This window comes from Dysidea avara, chromosome 8 (genome assembly GCF_963678975.1).
Source record: "Dysidea avara chromosome 8, odDysAvar1.4, whole genome shotgun sequence".
Taxonomy (NCBI): Eukaryota; Metazoa; Porifera; class Demospongiae; order Dictyoceratida; family Dysideidae; genus Dysidea; species Dysidea avara.
The window spans coordinates 6,549,251-6,566,113 of record NC_089279.1 but is presented as its reverse complement, the minus strand read 5'-3'; the positions used below and the strand labels follow the sequence as shown (position 1 = coordinate 6,566,113).

Below are 16,863 nucleotides of genomic sequence, written 5' to 3'. Positions count from 1 at the left end.
TGACTATCCACATACTCTATGAAATTGTTGGCCAATTGAATACACTATAGCAAGTAATATCACCTAAGGAATCTATTGTGATACTTATTGTAGAATTGTTTATAGAATTTGCAATGCATTTTTCTGTGAATCTTATCACAAATCATCTGACAAACTTATTGTATTTCATTTGTTAAATTTTCTATAAAACCATTGAAGAATTCCCCATTGCAGTTTTACTACTAATTTTGTTATAATTTTTCATGACACAAAAAACTTACAAAAATACAACCAAAACTAAAAGCATACAGTAATACAACATGTCCTGCATCAGTACATAACTATAGTCCTGTCCTTTAGTAATCATATGTTCTGTCTGTTAAGTGATCAACAAATGTTCCGTCTGTTTAGAGATCACCAAAATAATGTTCCATTTGTTTAGTGATCAACAAATTTCCGTCTGTTTAGTATTCAACAAATGTTCCATCTGTTTAGTGATTAGCAAATGTTCTGTCTGTTTAGTGATCAACAAATTTCCATCTGTTTAGTGTTCAACAAATGTTCCATCTGTTTAGTGATTAGCAAATGTTCTGTCTGTTTAGTGATCAACAAATTTCCATCTGTTTAGTGTTCAACAAATGTTCCGTCTGTATAGTGTTCAACAAATTTCTGTCCATTTAGTGTTCAACAAATGTTCTGTCTGTTTAGTAATCAACAAATGTTCCATCTGCTTAGTGATCAACAAATTTAGTAAAATTATGTTCCGTCTGTTTAGTGATCAACAAATGTTCCATCTGTGAAGAGATCAACAAGAGTTCTGTCTGTTTAGTAATCAACAAATGTTTTGTCTGTTTAGTAGTCAACAATGTTCCATCTGGATCATCCGAAGAATTCTCCACATACAAATCCCAATTGTTACAAATGTGTGGCTCGAATAAAAAATCTTCAGCAAATTGGCCATAGCCTCAGAAATATAGCTCTTCCTTGCAGTATAATAATATAATCAGCTGTGCATATAATTAAATAATAACTCACAAAGTTTAGACAACCATTATTCGTGCTGAAATCCTTCCATTGTTCTAGATTTTTTATTCAGAACACTCATTTGGGTATAAATTATTAATTGACGGAGACTCCTTCAATGGAACATCTACACACTTCAATAGTTTCAAATACACTCCAGATCAAAGCATTCTTCTGGTTTTTGTACACCCACACCAAACAGATTTTATTTTGACTCACTACAATGACCATAGGTACTATAGTATCTATGCAATGACATACTATGCATACACAATAATAGAAACTGATGTGCTCGCTTACCAGATGAAGTGGATCCTTAAGTTGGTTAGCCAACACTGCAACCTAAAATTTTTACATTCGACAACCATACAAGTTAGGCATTAGCTAGCTATCACCTCACCTGTTGTGTTACTTCAATGGCAGCCATTCTATAGGGTTACCATTAACAATAAATTTTCAGTTATACAAATGAAAGTGCATGTATGCATAAAAATTAGATTGAATTGCATCGTTCAGTCACAATTGCAACTTACCTCTCTAAAGTGCCGCCCGGCCAGTTTTATCCCGGCTGGCATCACTGAAAAACTATAACATCTCCTTTACTTATGCCATCAAAACGCCCAGACTTAAAAGAATACCCTCGTGAAGCTTAGGCCTTCTCTCAAACATCCTGCACAACGTCCACGTCTTCATCAGTTTGAACTGAGTTCCCGCCGTTTCTATCACGTGGTTACTGTCATGGTGACGACCACGTGAATTGCTCGACTCTCGGAAGTTCGTCGTTCTGGAAGCCTTTGGTGATGGTTTATGCAAACAGCAAGATGTTTTCAGTCCGTGCAGAGACATTTCAGAGTGTTTGGAAATGAAAACAGGAAGAAGTTTCACAAAAATACATCTCGGAATACATGTATGCTCTGTGCGCATGCGTACAGATCGTCTATGACCTGATTATTTATTGTAGATGAGGCAAGTGGACATGGCGTGTGTAGGGATCACATCACTACAATACTAACACTAATAGAAAGTACTTTTACACGAGTCTTTATCACCATTCTAAGACTGACGATTTGGAGAACCAAGGAATCAACCATGCAACATAACCAGTCAGTATGCCTTACCATAGGTAGCATATAATATCCATGGCCATACTTGACAGCAATGTCTGAAGTTGACTATGGTGTGGACAAAAGCCAACAATTGTAGCTAATGGTGATGGTACCTGATCAAACAATCATGTTTTGTGTGCATACTTATACACTCTCATGATTGCATTCAGTTGTTCATTCAATGCAATGCCATGCACATATGCTAGAATCATGTTACTTTCTATAAAAGTTGATGCTTTTTGGAATATACTCATATTGGGATTTGAATGGAAGGTTGAATATTTACCATCTTGTGAAGTTTCAGAACACTGGTGTATAAAGCCAGGAAGTTCAGTTTTCGGTTGGTGACTCTGTCCACATGCAGTAGCATGCACATTGTTTAGTGATCATTTACTTTGGATTGGATTGTGCATGGCAGCTTATACAAAGGTGCTTTGCTGCTGTTGGTTCATCACAGCCCTATACACCCAGTCTTTAATCAGTGATGAAATCACAAGTCCACGATGATTTGCATACTACCACAGTCCATGCAAGTTGGATGAACTACTATAATAAATGATTATAGCTCTGTGTGTGTTGATGTTGTAAAGATAATTAATATTCAAAGCCTCATGATCAGATGAACACATACATGCAGTAATAGAATTCTACAAAGCATTTTACAATGCACTAAAATTCACTGTGAAATAAAGTACACTATTTTAGTCATTATATCACTATTTGTAAAGTGAGAATACATTGTGGAATTACTCGCAATATTCTTTTGTCATAATTCCACAATGAAATATCATGTAGTATTTTATACTATATTCCCCAGTACTGTTTAATGTCCTGTGAAATTGTTTGCACTATATTACTGTGGTTTGTTTCAGTAAAATGTTATGCATAATTCTACTGTTTTATAGCACAGAAAAATGATCTGCAAAACACTACATACTATTCCTCAGATACTTTTCCTGTGTGTTCTTCCGAGCATGCACAGAGTTAATAATGGCTTACCATGCGGTAGCCTAAGAAGGATGCGGGCTGTGGATGAGAAACTAATAATCACCAAATAGGGGCCTAATAGATAGCATTACTGTACCACACATAATAGAATCTATGACTAGTACTAAGCAGGGCTAGAACCCATGGTGACACAGTGCTGGACCACTTCAGAATTTGTAAAAAGATCGAGATACTCTAATAGAGCATTCAGTATACAGATTATAACCACTGTTCTCATTACACTGCTTGGTCTAAATCATTTACATTTATGTTAACTGTCTTTACAAAAGTTCCAATGAGTCAATTTCATGGCATTGCATTGAGCTAATTGATCATGCATATCATACATTAATAGCAGCTACAATCAAAAATTAGCCTCCACATGCCATTTCAAAACATAGCTTTGTTTTTTAAAACTTTCCTTGAAGGAGCATTCCCCCAGACTCCCTAGCTTGACATGCTTAGCTCATGCAGTTGAGCATCACATGAAAGAGATAATCTTTTACTTAAACATCACATCAGATCAAATAAAAAGTATAGTACTAGTGTGCATGACTATGACCTCCGTTGCAGTCCTGACCACTCAAAATATCTCCAGAGTAAGTTGTGTTGAGTGCAATTAAACTAGTCTAAAATAATTGTAGCATGGTAAACTGTAGCATTAAGTAAGCTGGAGCATTACTTATGACACATAGAAAAATGCTAAGTCTTCTGAAACACTTTCTGCCTTCCAACCAGATAGTCAACCTCCAAATGCTACACCACCCATACTTGAAAGTATTTGTGAATCAGTTGAGTCAGAAGCAGACCCTCTCAATTAGGTCAATGCATAAATTTTGCCTCATTAAAAATTTTTTCCTGGCTACGCCACTGGTATGTATATATATATATAGCTATGCAAAACACATTGTTTAGTCTATAATCCATCAGCAGACTGTCAGTTTGTTAGCTTCAGCCAAACATTAGCCAATCACAGTGCATTAATTTACTCATAGCCACCTGCAGAACAAAAGAGGTTGTATAGCAGTAAATACAGTATATATGCATGCATGCAAGTTAGTTTAAGGAAGTATGACATGTACATATAGCAGTGCAATATATTAACCATTTTTAATGACTGCTCTATTAGAGTGTTTGATGGGTATTGGAAATTTCTTACCACACACTAGTACAACAAAGTTGTGAATTTCACTGCAGCAGTATCTTATACTATTTTTAATTGAAGATGATCTCACTGCTTTAGCATTCTGTCAAATGGTCAGTAAGCAACAGAAAGATGCTTGTTAGCCATACATGTATCACTGGAACACATTAACTACATGCTAAATAAATTGGCAATTACACATATATAAGCTATACCTGAATTGGTTGTGGGGATATATAGCTCGGTTCAGTTACATCAATATATAACTACACCCGTTATGGTCTAAAGCTATATACAAAATGAAATTTATATAAAACAGAATCTATATTAATAATAGAAAGTTGAAGCTGGAACATGACCCTTAAAGAGTTGACCAGAACTCAAGAAACAGAGTAGTGTAGTGGAAACCAAAGACAAACGGTATATACCAATACACTGTCATTGTACACTATGTATGTAGCTATATTCCATGCAGAATGTTCACACATACAGCTGTAATGCATGTTTGCCATTGGTACATGTATGTCATGTAGAGTGCTGGACATTTGAATTCATCAGTACAAAACTCTCTAACAGAGCAATCACTGCATGCAGCATGCCACTTTGGTTACTTTTTGCATTCAAGATGTTACTGCCTCGGTTACTGCACTCACAGGACCAAATTCGTCAAAATTAATATTGAATCGACCTCATCAAAAAAAATTGCAGCCCTTTAAGTAATCATACCGCCCTCAGAAATATTCATCGCCCTATGGAAATTAATCAATGTGCAGTTTTAATTTATTTATACCACCCTCATAAATATTCCATCACCCATCAAAAATCAATTGTGCAACTCATTATAATTTCAACACCTGGCTTCACCCACACAAAAAATTACACTGTACCAAAATATACTGTACTATTTTGACACTAATACTACACCATACTATTTTGACACTAATACTACACCATAGTATGATTTTTGTCACACTTGGTGTTCCATAGGCATGAGGCTATTATGTTCCAAAAATTGAGCATTATGCTTTTGAGCAGTGCTCAAAAAATGACCTATTATGCCTTTGAGAATTGCCCATTATTCCCAAAATTATGCCACCATAATTGGCTAATAATGCCAGCTTATTGCTGTATCAGACCATTTTCAGTAATGTTTAAGCTTCAAATAAATTCTTTAGCTGGTTGCTGTATTAGAGTATTGATTTCAATGTGACTGCTTTATTAGAGTAAATAATATTCAGTGACTGTTCTATTAGAGTTTCTGACTGCTCTATTAGAGTAGCTATCTTGATCTTTTGAAACGAAATTGTGTAATCTGCAGATTTTCCTATTGCTAAAGCTTTATAATCACCTCAAAATGCTAGCATAATTCCTGATTCCCACACATACCTATTATGCCCGAAATTATGCTGGCATAATCACCGCATCCCTAGTGTTCCATAGTTGCCATTCGAGACGGGGCGCGTAACCAGGATATGACTAGGGCGCTTATTTGTTAAGCGGGTGATCTATGGTGTGACGTCAATCGGCTGCTGGTATAAAAGCTTAGCCTAAGAACACAAGCTCATAATTACTTCAAATTTTGAGTGATTTGTGTGATGGCGGAACAATCCGGCCCAATTAGGCGGTGTGAAGTGTGCCAGCTTGAATGCTAGTCTCGCGCAGCCAGACCACTATTTCTCCCCACGGTGCTTATCAATTAGAGATTACAAGCGCCTGCTCGAAATAGGGTCTGGTACACTTCCAATGGGCCAGTTGTGACAGCACCCGGCAGGAATATGAAGTGTCGATTACACCGCTCGAAAAGGCGTTAACAAGCACACGTAAGAATTCGCCATTGCATGCTGGTTCTTTTTTATTTAAATTTTAAGGGTGCATTATCAACACCTATAAATTCTAATCGAGGTGCTGTCACAACTGGCCCAGAGGAGGTTGGACGCGCTCTAAGCGCCACATAAATATATTACCCTAAATTGCATTCTTTTCTTTGGTACTTCACATGACCCTCAATAGTCATAGTACAAATTTGAAAAACGATGGGGTTGACTGGGGTTGGTTAGATATTCGGATGGTGCTTCACGTAAGCTTCAAGATGATGTACTTTGTTTTATAAAAGCGCTTGGTGATTGGGGTGAAATTAATAAGTTGCGGTTTGGTGTGTAGAACTTCTCCAGAATTGTCACGTACGTATTCTATAATAAGAACAATGATACTTTATCGAATTAAACTGAGATAGATGTATAAACCTCTTCTATAAAACGAGTTTCGCTTAATTTGTTTTAGGGGCGCTTAAATCGCGTCCAACCTCCTCTGCAACTGGCCTATTGGAAGTGTACCAGACCCTATTTCGAGCAGGCGCTTATAATCTCTAATCGATAAGTGCCGTTGGGAGAAATAGTGGTCTGGCTGCGCGAGACTACTTGAATGCAGGGTCCTACAGAAGTTGCAAGGTACGAGTTGGGTGTAGCTACACTGTTGCTATTATGTTGCTGTTTTTTTTTTTTTAATAGATATGAAAGATGATGTTGACGAGAGGCTCATGTTACTCGAAAAACAGGTTGATGAAATTGCAGAGAATGTTACCCGGCTACTGGTACTACTATCACAGCTGAAAGAGAAAATAACTCAGAAAGGACCGGCTGTCTGAACAATAATATATAATGTATTATCAAAAGTACATAATAAGGGTACATTAACAAAGGGGTGTCACGTCAGCTCACGCTGTACGTTGAGGGTATCGCTATACCGTATAGCCTAAAGGGTTAGCTATCGTTTTGTTCACCCATGTCGAGTCCATAAACGCCTATGGACCTTATCCGAAATTACGTCACAAATAAAAATGGCATCTTTAGTAGGGGGACACGTGAACTGATTCAATGGAAGATTCGAGCGATTTGGAGAATATCTCCGTAGTAGTGGAAGATATTAAGAAAGATATTAAGAGTCTTTCTACAGGTAAAACAGCACCATGGTATAGCGAATTAATTTATTCCTACTGTACAGCGCGAGAGGCACGAGGCTGCTCAGTTGATGTTGGCGATTATGACAGTGCCGAAGACAATGACGGCGAATTCGGTTGCAATGAAGAAGTGAAGCATAGACCGCCCACCAAGAAGGCACCAAATGATTGTAACAAGCTTCCGAATGGCGATATTTTGATGTTGACTGAGACTGATATTCCTGGTGCCTCACTTAATGGAAAGCCACCGAACCAACTGACTGTGGTGCAGCTGAAAAGGTGGCTGGTTTGCCGTGGTGCTCCAATTTCAGGGAAGAAATCAGATCTTATTGAGAGGTCAGTAGTAAAAAACTGTGAAGAGATCAAAGAGATTATAGCATCAGTAATATCTTAACAGGATTGCTGCATAAGAGCCAGGTCTTATCATGGCAGCCCAGTGACTATCGGAGCACGTACACGCACATATGAACACGCATGCTACGCTGTTAAAATAGAAGTCCTGTGAAAGTAAAACATGGAAATGTTAAATTATCTACCTATGCAACTTGTCATATGCAGTGCCAATCATATTGTCCAGTGCTAATAATGCTTCAATTTTACCAAGAGTTCATAATATTTGAGGAGGGGGAGAAGAGAGTGTCTAACGGCCAGTGTGTAAGCCAAACGCACTGCATTTTGTAGTGATTTTAACACCTTCTGGTGACAATAGCAGAATGGTCAGACTGACTTGTTGCAAGTGGCACACACCTAACGCGTGTCCTAACATAAAAGTGCTTTTATCGATGATGTGGCACCAAGACACACTGATATTTAGTGAGGAAGAACCCTGGGAAGAACAGGAGGAACCTTGCCTTACACATCCGAAGAGGAGACGTCTAATTAACCAGAATTCCATAGACAAGTCCAGTAGATGTGGAGAAAAATTCAACACGGCTCCATGTGGAATGATCGCGAGATGAAGAACTTGGTGAGGAAGCTCATGTGGAAGAGACACCTCAAGGTAGCAACAAGCAAGGCGAAATAAATCCAGTACGAGAAGTGACGAAACAAAAAGCTAAAGCCATGTCTCATGCAAAGCCTACAGGTCGTAAACGAAAGGCGTTAAATAAAAAGGAGAAACTGAGTGTAACAAAACGTCTTGTTGCATTAAAGCCTGAGGTGACCACTACTGTATCTCTAATCAATGTGGCAAAACAATTGCCAACTTACAACCCCAGGCTGAAACAAGTTTGTACGTCTGTGATTCCCAGCACACTGAGTTGTTTTGTCTCACCATTTGAAGGAGACTTTCCTTAGGCTTTATGAAGAGTGCTCAACATTGAAGGAAAAAGCACCTGCAATTTCAGATAAAATAGCAAAGGCACTGTGGTTGCTTATTAGTCAACAAGAACTGTCAGTTATCACTTATAGGCCTTCATCCATCAGACCCCTTGGCCACTGAAGTAGTGGCTGTTCGCTCCAAGTGGATAAAATTTCGTATTGCAAATTCACTACTAACGTCAGAAGCCAAACCGACGCTGTTTTGTAGCTGCCTGTTTGACGAATTGCTTTGAGAGTGTCACACAGCTATTACAGCAGAGACACAAGAAGACATCTCATCCTCCGAGGATACAGAAGATGTGTATTATCGCTTTGGAGGGGCAACCTTATGTAATACGCTGCACAATAGGTATGATGAAATGAAATCCTGTTCATCACAACAGAAAGAAACTATCTCACAAGAGTTAGCTCTACTGCAGTGCATCAGCATACACAAGAAGGAAGACAAGGGTCACATACCAGATTATCTTGAGTATTGTGATGAGGAAACATGTACTTACTACTGTATATGAGTTAGATAGATTTTGTAGCTTACAATATGACTTATATAGATTTTGTAACATTTAAATAGTACAAAAACAAGTGCAGTTACCAGCAGGTAGTGTTGGTACAATGGTAGGGTGTGATACTCACCTAGATTACATGGTATTTTTTATAGAAGTAAAGGCCAAACTCAAAATTGTGTATGAGTTAATAACAGTATTAAGAGAAATGCTGTCCACTCGTCCACCATCATTACTACAGCAGTTTACAAGAACCAAGTGTCCTAGTATACATGGTATGGTATATAGCTTACTATATGAGTAGAGACAAAACAGAGACAACTACTATATGCTACATTCATGTAAACTTATTGAAGAATTGTACATTACTTATAAGAACGCTATTATATGGGAGCACAAGCTCATAATTACCTGATTTTTTTTTGATTAGTTGTAATTGATGGAAGTGTCTGGCCCTTTTAGACGCTGTGAGATGCGGCAACTAGAAGTACGTTTGACCGAAAAATTGCAAGGTACAAGTTGGATGTACACCGTTGCTATTATGTTTTTGTTTTTTTTAATAGCCATAAAGATTGATCTAGAGGACAAGATCGGTATGGTCGAAACTCATACAAAAGGACTAGCTGAAAGTCTTGATTTGGTACTGAAACTACTATCGAAGAAAAAGAAAAAGAATGATGGCTCCCAAAGTGACGACTGTGAAGACTGAATGCAATAGCTGGTAGTCAGTATACATGTATTATTAATATGATGCAACAATTAAAAGTACACAATAATTAGAGTTTAAACCTTACATTGTGTAGTACATGTATTATAGCGTAATATAGCTTGGACAGCAGATATAGCTAAGTGTAAATAGGCTGGTGATAGACACTGGAGACACGTGTATTGTAAGATATATTTTGGTTATGGTTGTAATTGCTGTTGTTAAAGTATTTGAGTGCTGCTTACCTACTGCAAGACTGAACGTTACAACACTGGCGTAGTAGGCAGGATTACTACTCGTCTGAACCAACAAACCGTGGTACCGTGGATATATTAACGGTACCCGATAAGGTCATCCGCCTGAATGTATTGGACGCGTTGTTCTCTGTCCCCTTCTTGCAGGATTGATGATGTCTCTAACGTTTGAGTTGACCGAGACCGGACAGAGGACCGGAGGAGAGTTGGGACTACAATCGGAAGGAACAGAAATGTACACCTCACGGAACCTAGCATTGGACGATGGAGTCACAGTACTGCCACAGAACTTTACTGGAATGGAAGACTGGGACAGCTGGGTGAGCCATTTTGAAAGTATTTCAGCGATACATGGGTGGAGAGATAATGAAAAACTAATGTGGATGCGCGTTAAATTGGTTGACAAAGCTGCAGTCGCATTCAGGCAATTATCGCACGTGACCAAGGCATCCTATGAACTGACAAAAGCGGCACTTCGTAATCGCTTCGAACACCCTAGCAAAAGGGAGTTGTACAAACGAGAATTTGTCGGTCGACTAAAAAGTGGCACGGAAAGTTGGGCTGATTATGGCGATGATATTCGATTGCTAGTACAAAGAGCTTATCCTGACTTTCAAGCGAATGCGCAGGAGCATCTTGCACTCCGTCACTACTTGGACCAGCTGAAATCACCGTTAATAGCAGTGGGAGTAAAACAAACACACCCTACGACCGTAGCTGAAGCAGTGGAAATCACCATGCAATTGGAATCATATTTGCCTAAACAACTGCCTACCCGGCAACAGACAGAGGTCCCATTACTACTGACTACAATCCAGTCTTCCCAAGTGAATATACTCGAACAGATCCAATACCTTACAAGCCAAGTAGAAAGACTGGAGTATTTTGCAAAGGAACCACACACAGAGCATTTGCCACCACAATGTGTTAATGCAAATGAGCAGTTCCCAAAGCACATTTGTAGTAAGTGTAATCAGGATGTTGATAGTGTGATTGAGAGTCAGGCCAACACTAAGACAATATGTGAAACAGGCAGTAGGAGCAGTGATGTGGCAACCATTACAATAAACAGTGTGTCCAGTTATTTTTTGCCTGTTTGTGTTGCTGGAATGGAAATATCCTGTTTGGTTGATACTGGTGCAGGAGTGTCCCTAGTGAATGGAGATGTTTTGGATAAAGTTGGCCAAAGGAACATCATTGTGGAACCAGTAATTCACCAGAAACTAGTTGGGGTAGATGGAATACCACTCAAGGTACGTGGAGCAAGTACCTTCCCTTTGACTATTGCTGGCCTTGAATTTCAACACAGGTTGATCATTGCTGACAACATCACTGCAGATGCAATACTCGGACTAGATTTCTTAGATTCTCACAAGTGCGTTCTTGACCTGGGACAAAGGAAGCTGTGTGTCAACAACAAAACCTGTATTCCATTGGTACCATGCCTCTCTCCCAAAGATTCACTCCTGGGGAAAGTAGTCCTACAAGATACAACTGTCATACCTCCTGCTAGTGAGCTAGAGGTCATGGGACGAATTGAATGTTCAGAGAAGCAAGAAGTTAATGGCATTACCTGGATGGTGGTGTGGGTGCAGAGTCCAGTATTTGTAGCTAGGGCAGTAGTCACACCACAGACCAAGCTAGTGCCTGTGAGACTGATCAATACAGACCTGATACCAGTGACACTGTACAGAGGAACCAAGCTGGCAAATGCAGAAACTGTTGATGAAAGAAATGTTAATGTTGTGGGAAATGTTGATGCAGTTACTAGCAGTAATACCTCTGTACCAGTCTACAAAGACAGTATTAATCAATTACCAGATGATGTTAGCCAGACCCAGCAAGACAAGCTCCTAGCATTGCTGTCACTGTATTCTGATGTGATTGCTTCTGGTCCTAACGACTTAGGTCATACACAGGTGCTTTCCCACCATATTGATACAGGAGATGCCCCGCCAATCCGCCAAGCAGCTCGTCGGGTGCCTGTGCCAAGTAGGGAAAAGGTAGAACAATTACTTGAGGATATGTTAAGCAAGAAGATCATCTCCCCATCAAAGAGTCCATGGGCATCACCTGTTGTCTTAGTCCAAAAGAAGGATGGGTCAATTCGATTCTGTATAGATTACAGAAAAGTCAATGCAGTCACACGAAAGGATGCGTACCCCCTGCCAAGGGTAGATGACACCTTTGATACCCTTGCAGGTTCATCATGGTTCTCAACCTTAGATTTGAAGAGCGGGTATTGGCAAGTCGAAGTGAACCCCAGTGACCGGGAGAAAACAGCCTTTTGCACCCAACAAGGCCTATTTGAATTTAATGTAATGCCTTTTGGCTTGTGCAATGCCCCGGCAACGTTCCAAAGACTAATGAATCTGGTGTTAGCAGGTATTCAGTGGAATACATGCCTGGTATACATAGATGACATCATTATTTTTGGGAAGACTTTTGACCAGCATTTGCACAATCTTCAACAAGTTCTGGATCATCTACGACAGGCTGGGCTTAAGCTACACCCTAGCAAGTGCCAATTTCTCCAGCATAAAGTGACATTTTTGGGGCATATCATCTCTCCTGATGGGATTTATCCTGATACTGACAAGACTTCGAAAGTAACTGAATGGCCTACTCCAAGATCAGTGAAAGAAGTCCAGCAGTTCTTAGGGCTTGCTAATTATTATAGAAGATTTGTCAAGGACTTTGCTGCGGTTGCTAAGCCCTTACACAAGCTTGCTGAGAAAGGGGTACCATTTTTATGGACAGACCAATGCCAGAGTTGCTTTAATACTTTAAAATCTCTTTTAACATCAGCACCCATCCTGGCTCTACCTGACTGGTCCAGACCTTTTATTGTGGACACTGACGCTAGTGACCAAGCTATTGGGGCAGTACTCTCTCAGGTCAACGAGAATGGTGATGAACAAGTGATTGAGTATGCCAGCAGATGTCTCAGTAAGGCTGAGAGAAACTATTGTGTTACACGAAGGGAGTTACTATCAGTTGTGACCTTTCTGCAGCAATTTAAGCAATACTTACTGGGACATACTTTTATGATCCGTATAGACCATGGAGCTTTGACCTGGATCCAAAACTTCAAGGAGCCTGATGGACAGTTGGCTCGGTGGCTAGCGAAACTTCAGGAGTTTCAGTTTACCATCATCCATCGTCCAGGGAGGAGACACAATAATGCTGACGCATTATCCAGAATTCCATGTCGTCAATGTGGAAGATCATCACATGTCACCACAGACCCTGTGATACCACCTGTGCAAGGTAATCCCGAAGAGCTTCAAGTGTCAGCTGCCAATCTTACAGATAACCACACAGCTGAAGATCTACATCAAACACAACTGTTGGATGGAAGTATTGGTGGAATACTACAGGCAAAGGAAACAGACAAAAAGCCTAGTGCTGAGTTTGCTCGAAGTCAATGTCCCTCTTACCGAAGGCTTCACCAACAGTGGGACCAACTTGTTGTTCAAGAAGGAGTACTATGGCATCACTACCACACCCCATCAGAGAGCCACAGTTGGCTTCAATTGATTGTTCCTCAGTCCTTGCAACAATTAATTTCGAAGGAATTACATGAAGGTACAGGAGGAGGCCACTTAGGCCAAGATAAGACCCTTAATAAATTGAAAGAGAGATACTATTGGCCAGGACACTTTAATGCTGTGCGAGACCGGTGCCAAACATGTCCAGAGTGTGCTACTAGATAGTCACAAGCACCAAGATGACGTGCACCACTGGGTACCATAACTGCTGGTTATCCAACACAGATAATGGCAGTAGACCTTCTTGGTCCTCTTCCTGAGAGTAACAGTGGAAATTCATATGTCATGGTGGTCGGTGACTACTTTACAAGGTGGATGGAGGCTCTACCTATCCCCAACCAGGAGGCACAGACAGTGGCAATTAGACTAGTGGATGAAGTATTTCTGAGATACTCAGTACCTGAACAGTTACATTCAGACCAAGGCCATCAATTTGAATCAGAACTGCTTACCGAGGTCTGCAAACTGTTGAACATACGTAAAACCAGGACGACCCTATACCATCCGCAGTGTGATGGCCTTGTTGAAAGGCATGTTGGCAACATGCTCTAAGGAACACCCATTCAACTGGGAGCAGCATATACGCAAGGAATGCATGGCGTATAATACCAGTATACACCTCTCTACCGGATTTACACCTTTCTACCTGATGTTTGGGAGGCAGGCACGCTTGCCAGTTGACATAATGTTTGGAACCAGCAAACCAGAATCTCAATCTCCTAATGAGTATGCAGCCACATTGAAGAAACAGCTGACCTCAGCATTTGATTTGGCTCGTGAACAGATGGGTAGACAACATATGCGCCAAAAGGAGTATTATGATAAGAAATTACATGGAGACCCATACCAGAGAGGGGACCTTGTGTGGCTACATTCATCAGTTGTGAAGAGAGGCCAACATCGCAAACTCCACCATCCCTGGACAGGACCCTACCAAGTGCTCAAGCAGATCTGAGAGGCTACATACAGAATCAAGCAAGTTGATGGGAAAAGGCAATGCAAAGTTGTTCACTTTGACAGACTGAAGCCAGCCTTGCCCTAGCAACATCCGTGTGCAGGACAATACCAACGAGGTAACTAACACAAAGCAGAAGAATGTGGAGCAGTCATCTTGGTCAGTAGATGATGAACAAGTACGGATGCCAAGTATTGGGACTAACTTGCAGCTCATTGATTATGATGAGCTGCAAGTTAATGATAAATTATACGTTGGTTATTCTATCGACTGCTGTGTCACCTTTACCCCCACCTAGAAGGTATCCTGAGAGACTCCCGACAACCCCCTGCACGTTATAATGATTTTGTACCACATAGTTAAGTTCAAGCCGAGACGTCTTCTTGAAAGTGTAGTACATGTATTATAGCGTAATATAGCTTGGACAGCAGATATAGCTAAGTGTAAATAGGCTGGTGATAGACACTGGAGACACGTGTATTGCAAGATATATTTTGGTTATGGTTGTAATTGCTGTTGTTAAAGTATTTGAGTGCTGCTTACCTACTGCAAGACTGAACGTTACAATTGATATGCGCCTACTAGTAACATCAATGCTGACGAAGTGGACCTGGACGGGTTTTACTTTTTTCACCACCTTTCATAACCCTTATATGTAATATTAAGCTCCAGACTGCCTACTGTAGTTGCTGCTCTCTCTCTCTCTTCGACTTTATATATATATATATATATATATATATATATATATCACTGTTAAAACAGAAGTGCTTTGGGAGGTGCTATTACTTAAAGCCGGTGTAGTTCAGAAAAAGCACTAACAACTGGTACCCATGCATGAATATATTTACATACCTTGTATGATACCAATTGTTGTAGGTCTTCATTGCACAGAGTCAGAGGTGGGAAAGGGTGGATCACTCTTGTTCAAGCTGCTGATTGGTGTGCCTACATGAAAGCATGAAAAATTGACATGTATAAATTTATACACATACCATGCATGGTATGTTGTAAGTCTTCATTGGATGGAACAGGCAGAGCAAGCAATCTTTCTTGTTTGTTTCAAGCTGCTGGTTGTTACAGGGGTAGTAATACAGGGTAAATCTACAGGTGAAAACAAAGCATGAACAATTGGTATGCATGAATCTATTCACATACCAAGTATGGTACAATGCTTTGTACACCTTTCACAGGAAAAACTGCGCTAGTGGGTGGTGTCCATTCTAGTGGTTAACGGCGGCCGCGAGTGAAGGAATGGCAGTGATTAGGCAGAATCCGCGAAGTACACGGTGCGGTCGCCGTTCAGCATACGTTCTGAGACATCCTGCACGGACCCTGTCCGCATCCATACCCGCCATAATTCCGCATTGCTGCTGCCCAACTACGTTAAAAATCCACACATACACCGCCACTAGAATACTGACTGGGATAGAGGGTTTACCTGTAGAAGAAGGTATCCTGGTTACAGCACATCAAACTCGATACGCGAAAAATACCGACCGTAGAACAATACAGCGACAACGTGTTCACACTATTCTTAATGACGCACTACATACACGTGAGCAATATTAGATTACAAACCCACAATACAATGTTACATACATACTAAGTAAGTCAAGTCTTCAGGACATCTTCCGGGGGGGCACGTAGAAGATCAATCCATTGTCTCATCTGGCACTGCCCTCTCTTGGCTGCATCTCGTACTGACCGATGAACAGGAACGTTAGTTGCAGGTTGTCCCAGATTTTGGTCACTCTGCACATGTGTGCTTGTTTCCTCTGCAGTCAACTCAAGGGGATATAAACGAGTGATGGGACGATTTGTTTTCCCAGTTGTGGTACGAATGTTTGCAGAACGGATTATTCCGTCTCCCCCCTTGTTTACAGATTCAATCACTGCCATTCTCCAGTTGATTCTTGGTGTGTCGTCGTGGATTAAAACAACATCCCCCGTCTTAACTTGTTGAGTGTTACTGCCACATGCTCGGTGTGCTTCTCTCAAAGCTGTGAGGTACTCACTCTTCCAGCGGCTCTGAAAGTGTTTGATGATATGAGCTTGTTTCTTAGCTCTGCCTCTAATCTCTGAATTGTCTCCAAAGTCAGGATCCTGGATTTCATCTTCAGTAGTTGAATGCGGTAGTGCAACAATCCTTCTACCGTGGAGCAGATGTGATGGGGTTATTGGCTCGGGATCTCTGGCATCGGATGACACATAGGTCAGAGGGCGGTCATTGAGGATTGCTTCAATTTCGACCACAATCGTTTGGAGGCTTTCCAGTGTAGCATGTGTCCTGCCCAAGGTCTTCTTTAAAGTGGTCTTTGTCAAGCCTATGAGGTGCTCCCAAAAACCCCCAAACCAAGGGGCACGTTTTGGGATAAATTT

At 40.5% G+C, this 16,863-nt stretch overlaps 1 long non-coding RNA gene across 8 annotated transcripts; it reads right to left on the bottom strand.

Moving 5' to 3' along the window:
- Positions 1–213: 213 nt before the first annotated feature.
- LOC136263086 (uncharacterized) lies at positions 214–16,819 on the bottom strand. 8 transcript variants are annotated; one of them, XR_010704452.1, is made up of 8 exons: positions 15,923–16,819; positions 15,640–15,862; positions 15,477–15,585; positions 15,337–15,429; positions 1,403–4,094; positions 1,303–1,344; positions 1,015–1,247; positions 214–962 (listed from the first exon to the last, which is right to left on the bottom strand). It is a non-coding gene; the product is annotated as an uncharacterized lncRNA (long non-coding RNA). The 8 variants fall into 8 exon arrangements; XR_010704456.1 differs by having other exon boundaries at positions 214–958; XR_010704454.1 differs by having other exon boundaries at positions 214–1,247; positions 1,403–1,430; positions 1,536–4,094; positions 15,923–16,818.
- Positions 16,820–16,863: the final 44 nt, after the last annotated feature.